Consider the following 7,475-nt stretch of genomic DNA (forward strand, 5'->3'; position numbering starts at 1 on the left):
CAACTTCTCGTAAACACTTTTCCAAATCCCTAGGATCTCCTCTCTGTAGCCTTGGTTCCCAGTTTTCACAGGGTCCAGCTTTTTTAGCCAATTCTTTTGCTAGGGAGGAATAAAATGGATCCTCCCATCCTGGGATATTCATCTCTTCCTCTGAAACTGTTCTGCTTCTAAATAGAGATCTTATACCTAGCGATCCTGTTCGTGACGCCAAATGTATCAGGAGGGCCGAGTTTATAATCTCAAAGAGGATCATAAACATGTCTGAAAGGTTCGGAACCGCCGGATATAAGAAACTCTCAAAGTAGAAGGCAGAAGAATCAAAACATTTATTTAGGCTCCACAGTAACCAACCCATGAACCAGAAGCCCCATTTTGATATGTTGATCAAAATCTTCCAGGCCCAATAAGTACGCCTTGCAAGAGTAACCAGGAGGCTACAGAGAAGCATGATTGCGTAAAGCAAAATCATGCTTCCCCCTCGATGGTAATAAGATTACCCACTGGCCTGAAGTCTTTGTTCAGCTTCCTCCCGTAGATCAGCTCTGCTACTGGCAGCTCCTGCCTCAGCTGTGTCTGTGGCTGAAACTGACGTAACTGTCGTAACTGCCTCTGTAACTGCCTCTGGCTCCAACTGTCGCTGTAACTGTCGCTGTAATGGCCTGAAGTCTTTGTTCAGCTTTCTCCCGTAGGTTAGCTCTGCTACTGGCAGCTCCTGCTTCAGCTGTGTCTGTCGCTGTGGCTGTAACTGACGTAACTGTCGTAACTGCCTCTGTAACTGTCGTTGTAACTGTCGCTGGCTCCAACCGGAAAAGGAAGAGAGAGGAGCTTCAAGCTGTCCTCTCCCCTCTTATAGAGTTTTTGACATCATCAAGCTCCGCCCAAATGACCAGGGCCGATTGGTTCCTGAGTTGGCTCCTCCCCCTAGGGTAGACCAGGTTCTGGAGCTAACACCTCCCCTCAGCCAGCCCCATGACTCATCACACAGGAAGTTGTCTGCTTCCCGGCATGCTCCCCGGGCCTCCTGCCCCGGAAGAGCAAGCCACAGTGTCCAGAGGCTCAATGAGGTAAGCTGAGTCATTCAAAGAAAACAAAAGCCATTCTGGTTACATATGCCTAGGCCCTGATCTTCCTAATCCTCAAGGAAGGGGTCAGTAGAGTCCTGTGGCTAGGTTGGTTATGAAATGTTGAGCCGTGTTTAAAGTGGCTCACTCTCAATAGGGTCTTTTCAATTCTGCACCAGAACTCATTTCAATGTTAAGTACAATATTCACCATCCCAGGATAAAGTGGGAAGGGCACAGGTACTCTGTACTTGAATGTGGTCTATGTATCTAAGATAAATACCTGTCATTATACTATATGCAAGTTAATATGTTCTATTATTATGATTTTACAAATATATATACACATACATATAGACACATGCACATATTTGTACATATAGACAAACATAGACATATATGTGTCTATATGTGTATATATGTGTGTGTGTGTATTTACATGAGAAACTAGCATGTCTAGAAAGTAATGCACATTTTTACTGAGATGAATGTGTCTCCATGTATCTGAGGTAAAAGGATGCATTTCCCAAAAGGCCTCAGGATTAATGGATAAGCCTGATAGTTGTTCCTAGGATTTTAATTCTTGTGGGATTGTGTGCTAATAGCTGAAGGTCAGCAGTGGAGATTTAGAGAAGATAGAAAGGGAGCAAATTTTTGTATATGCAGTTAACAGTATTTTTGTGTAACAATTAAAGGTAAATGTGAGGAATTCAAAGAAACTTAGAAAGATGTTTTATGAACCAATGCAGTGAAATAAACAGAGTCAAAAGAATAATACTACAAATGAATAGTACAGAATAACATTACAACAAAATAAATGAAAAAACATTTAAAGGAAGCCAGAACCTGAGCAATTACAAAGTTAATTATCGCTCTGGAGAATAGATAAAGAAACACACCTTCCTCTATTGAGAAGTAGGACAGGGGTTTCTAGGACAAAATGTTATATCCTTTGTCAGATCAGGTATCTCTTTTGAGTATTTTTGCTTAATTGTTTTGCTTTGTTCAATTATAGCAGAGAAAGTTTCCAGGAGAGAAAGGAGGGGAGGTATATTTCCAGAAGTGACAGACACAGAGACAATCAGAGAGACACTGAATTCTTGTTAAGTAGAAGAGACATGTAGTCACTGAACATGGCCATGGAACAGAGAATTGCCATATCCTTCCCACCCAGAGATGTAAGTCTTGAGATTAATGAAAAAGTCTCCTCCCATTATTTACTCAGAGATGACACCCTTATCCCCAATGTGAGGGGCAAGGGAAAATGGTTTCCCTATTCCTTAAAGAACTGATTTTTAGTCTGAGCTTCCAAATGCTAGCTCCTTGTCTAGTCTGCCAGTCCAGTGCAAACTGAGTTTTGCTAAACTTAAAAAAATTCTCACTGAATTGGGATGAGGGCTTTGGCCCTAGTTCCAGAATAAGAGGTTCTCTACCCCTATGAAATCATAAGTCCTATGGAGGGGAAAAAATGATGCCCATTTTACAAGGAAGAAAATCAGAGTTCAGAAATATTTAATGAATTGCGTCAAGGTACATAGCCAATCATTGTCAAAGATAGCATTTGAAATAATTAGTAATAATAAACAAATAGTATTTATATGCCACCTATTATGTGCCAGACACTGTGCCTTTAGGCAAATATTATGTCATTTGATCCTCACAAAAACCCTGAAGGCAGCTGCTATTATTATATCTATTCTTTAATTAAGGAAACTGAGGCAAATATAAGTTGCCCAAGATCACAAAACTGTCTGAGGCCACATTTGAATTTCAGATGTTCTTGACTTCAAGCTCACTGCTCTACCCACTACACTACCTAACTGCCACCAGGCAGAGCTCTCTTGATTCCAATTCTAGCATAAGAACATATAATTGAAGATGTAGAGTTGGAGGAGCCTTAAAGGTCATTTAAGTCAACCTTATCACTAATATGAGGACCAAAGAGAGTTAAGTAACTTGCTTAGAAAGACACAAGTAGCGAGTGTTTCAAACTCAGGGCCTGTGACTCCAAATTCAGTGTGGTTTCTGTTGTACCACATTGCCTCTAGACTCTATATAGGCTTATGGAAAAGAAGGTGGCCAGATACTAGACATTTTCTTTGGCAGTGCACTTAAACAAGGTCTAAAATACAGGTTGCTGGTAAAGTTTGGTTTACAAAAAGTGACAAAGCTAAACGGAATAACTGCTTGTTCAAACATTTGTGAGCAGTGGTTGCCCATTCTTCCTCAACTTATTTGCTTATGGCCTAAAATAATACTTGAAATATTGATACTACCTTTCATAGACCACATTGATTAAAATTAATCTTTTGCATACAAATTTGTCATGGAAACTATATTATGTATTTATGATTATAATGGCTGACATTGATTACTTGACTCTAAAAAGTCTGGCCATGCTATATTTTGTCCCTTGGTTCTGTTAAGCAAGCCCAAATCCAACAACTAGAAGTCATGTTCAGAAAACATAGTGGTCTGGATTCTCTCACTCCCTCTCCTGCTTTCCCATGACAGGCCCAAGAGTGAAAAGAGAAATGTGTTAGAAGAATCTCACTCGAGAATATTGTGCCTGAAATATCATAATAAAGACCCAATTTGTGCCTTAGCTTTCATATTATTTGTAGAAAATCTCTTTTTATCTCCAGTACACTCTTCTTGTTCTCTGTTAATTTCTCATGGGAAGGCTAGACTAGCAGTTCAAGGGAAGAGACAAATTTGAGAATACTTGCAATAACCATGGCCAGCCTCACAGAACTGGATTCCCAAATATTTAAAAATACAAAAGAGAATACTAAACCCATTTCCTTTGTGTGAAGAACCTGAAGTCATTAGGACTCTGGATCACTTTATATAATGTATAAAAGGTGGGGATAATGCTCAGATTGTTAAAGTGTTCTCACAGCAATCCTATGAAATAGTACGGTTATTATTATCTGCAGTTTCTTGTCAGAGAAGACACTCCAACTTAGGTCTCTTGACTCCTTGACCACTGCACCATTGTCATGCCCATCTGCATCAAACCAATTTATTGCACTTCAAAGACCCCTCCAAATTAGGCTGGGGAGGAATTACTCTATGTGAAACTAGAGCTTTTGTCATTGGACCTAGAACTGACATGAACCTAAGAGGTGATCTAGGCTAACTTATCATTTTATAGAAGAAGAAACTGAGACCTCGAGAAATAAGTTGACTTGGCCATAGGCATACAACTAGTTAATTTGTAGGTAGGAAAACTGGAGTTGTCACTGAGGTATTGTTTATCTTAGGGAGATAAAGAATGGTTAAAGGGGGACTAGAAAGAATACCCCATTGCCCTCTTCTTGAAGTCTGCATTATCCCATGTAAGCCAGAAGCATTATAAGCCAGGAAGAAGAGCAAGATAGTAATTTTGTATGAATTGACATTTCAGCACATAGACTAACATTTTGAGGTAAAAAATTAATCAGAGTTAATTTATACTCTGGTTATGGTAGCTGTAGAGGCTCCTCCACCTCTGTTCTCAGTAATAACAGCTGATAGGCATCAGCATTTATCCACTAGAAGGAAGGGGCAACAGGAAGCCAAAACTGGGGTTGTTTCTGCATATCAGCTAACACAAATTCTGCACTCCATCAACTCCAGTTGCTAAGAGCAGATTAGTTGGGATGAAAGTCAACTGTGACAACAAGCATTTTTTGTCTGTATTGAAAAGTTCAGGCTAGCATCAACTAGGTGGTTGGGTGTGCAGGGTTACAAGTTGCATTATAACCCAACCTTTCTAGTCTCAGTTCTCTTAAGGACAATGAATCTTATCACATCCCATCAATTCTTTATTATTCAAAAACTGGTTTTCTGACTGCTAAGATGTTTATTCCTTTTTGCTCTCTTCCCCATTTTTATAACCGATTTGGGCTATTTTTTCCCCTTCCTCGATGTTCATTAACATTTTATTCCACCTTTGTTGTGAAATGATGATTTTTAAAGAGACTAAGATACAGCAGGGCTGTTAAGTAGGTCTTTCTGTCCAGATCTTCCTCCAGGCCGTGAGTTCAACACCAACATTAGGCACTTGGGTAAACAAACAAGTGAGTCAAAGAAAAGAAGAATAAATACCCTTGTACCTTCCCTCAATCACTGAACATGAATTGGTATTTTCCCAGGATAAACAGATATTTGACAGTCAGTGAATCCAAATAGTCTTTTTGCCTTAGGGTTGGTTTTTTCTGAAAAGTGTATGTTTATAGGGGTGCCCTTTTGTGATGAATAAATGATGCTGTTTGCACAAAATCATCTGATTGATTTGACAATGGCATATACTGAAATACTTTCTTTGAAATGTCTGATCTCTGCACCCTGTCCACCATGGGATTAAATCTGTGACCTTCAGACTCCCCAACCAATACATAGCTTACCTATATATTCATTCTCAGTCCTCAATAAGAAAAGAAGCCAATTAAGCAAACCAGCCCTCAGGAGCAGGGTTATTTCTCTGTTTTTGCTTTTGCTATCGTCTTGATTTGCTTAACATAAAATTTAATTATGGAGAGAGAGCATAGTATAGTGAATACAGAGCTAGTCTCAAAGCTAGGAAGACCTGGCTTCAAGTTCCAATTCTGACATATCTTGCCCGTTTGACCTCGATAAATCCCTTCACTTCTCAGTGCTCCTGACACTGCTCTAACACTGTAAGTTGCAAAGAAAGTCATGACCTGCACTGGTAGAGAGTTTCTTCTGAGAGTTGACTATACTCATTAAATCAGTTCAGTCCCTAAGCTTTACTGGAATTCCATACTTCAGGCTTCTATAGACATCTGAGATATGTTTGTTTTTTCTCACCATGGATGACTTCAGTGATTCATTCAGCAAAGAGTGGTTTCAATTGTATTTAAACAAATATATTGCCTTTCTGTGATGTCCAGAAGAGAGTTCCATACAGCATTGTTCTCAGTTTCTGTCATAATTTTAAAGGGAAACTTTCACAGTGTCTGGAGCCCTAGATATCTTGCAGATGAAGGGGAGGATGTCTTCAAATTCCTTGCTGCAGGAACCTATTTGGGTGGTACCAATTTGGACTTCCAAATGGAACAGTATATCTACAAAAGAGAGAGTAATGGCACCTACATCGTTAACTTGAAGAGAACTTGGGAAAAGATTCTGCTAGCAGCTAAGCTCCCATTGTTGCCACTGAAAATCCAGCTGATGTTAGTATTATCTCACCCAGGAACACTGGCCAGTGGGCTGTTCTGAAATTTTCTGCTGCCACTGGTGCCACACCTATTGCTAGATGCTTCACACTGGGCATCTTCACTGACCAGATCCAGGCAGCTTTGAGGGAGCCTCACCTCTTGGTAGTCACTGATCTTCAAGCAGATCACTGAAGTATCGTATGTTAACCTCCCAACCACTACACTGTGCAACACAGACTTTGCACTTCGCTATGTGGATGTTGCCATTCCATTCCATGTAACAACAAGGGAGCACACTCAGTGGGTCTGATGTGGTGAATGCTGGTCCATGAAGTCCTACATGTATGTGGTACCATCTCCCATGAAGATCCATCAGGTTATGCCTGATCTTTACTTCTATAGGGATCCAGAGGAGATTGAAAAGGAAGCGTAGGTTGCAGCTGATAAGGCAGCAATAAAGGAGGAGTTTCAGGGTGAATGGATTGCACCTGCCCCAGAACTCACTGCTACTCAACCAAGGTGGCTGATTGGTCTGAGGGAGTATAAGTACTAACTATGCCCATTCAGCAGCTCCCTATGAAAGATTGGAGTGCATAGCCAGCTACTGAGGACAGGCCTGTGGCTGCAACTGCTCAGGCCACTGATTGGGTAGGAAATACCACATTGAGCGGTCTTAAAATCTGGATGCTTGAAACATGTTGGAAACATGCTGATGGAAAATAAACATTCCTTTCTTACAAAAAAAATTCATCTTTAAAAACATCTTTCTTTCTCTGAACAATTATGTTGGCCAGAGATTTTGTCTGTGGTTTTAAATTTGGGTCATAAATTTGGGATAAGCGGCTACAACCACATTAGATACAAACAAAGTGTTTAAATTCTTGTCTGGGTTTAAAGCCTAGGGAGATGCAAAAAAAAATTATTTTGCTCCATCATCAGTGATTTTCTATGGACTGTGATCATTTGAAGGTTTCATTGCCCAGAACTGTCCCCAACTTTGATTCTATTATTTGCAGTCCCTTGTAAAATCATTGGAAGAATTACATGGAATTCTCAGACACTGCTGCTTCAAAGAAGTTTTGTCTTTCTTCTCAGAGAATATTTCTAAGGGCAAGTCAAGCAGTGACCCTCTGCAGAGCCATTCGCATTTCCAATCCATTTAATATTTACAAGTTTCCTTCAAATGGCTCCCCTCCCATTTTGGTAATTTGACATACCTAATTAAGTTATAAAGATAAAATAAGAAACCA

At 40.0% G+C, this 7,475-nt stretch overlaps 1 pseudogene; it reads left to right on the forward strand.

Annotated features, from left to right (window-relative positions):
• Window positions 1-5,876: 5,876 nt before the first annotated feature.
• On the forward strand, window positions 5,877-6,948 carry LOC118837241 (annotated as a pseudogene).
• Window positions 6,949-7,475: the final 527 nt, after the last annotated feature.

This window comes from Trichosurus vulpecula, chromosome 2 (assembly GCF_011100635.1).
Source record: "Trichosurus vulpecula isolate mTriVul1 chromosome 2, mTriVul1.pri, whole genome shotgun sequence".
Classification (NCBI taxonomy): Eukaryota; Metazoa; Chordata; class Mammalia; order Diprotodontia; family Phalangeridae; genus Trichosurus; species Trichosurus vulpecula.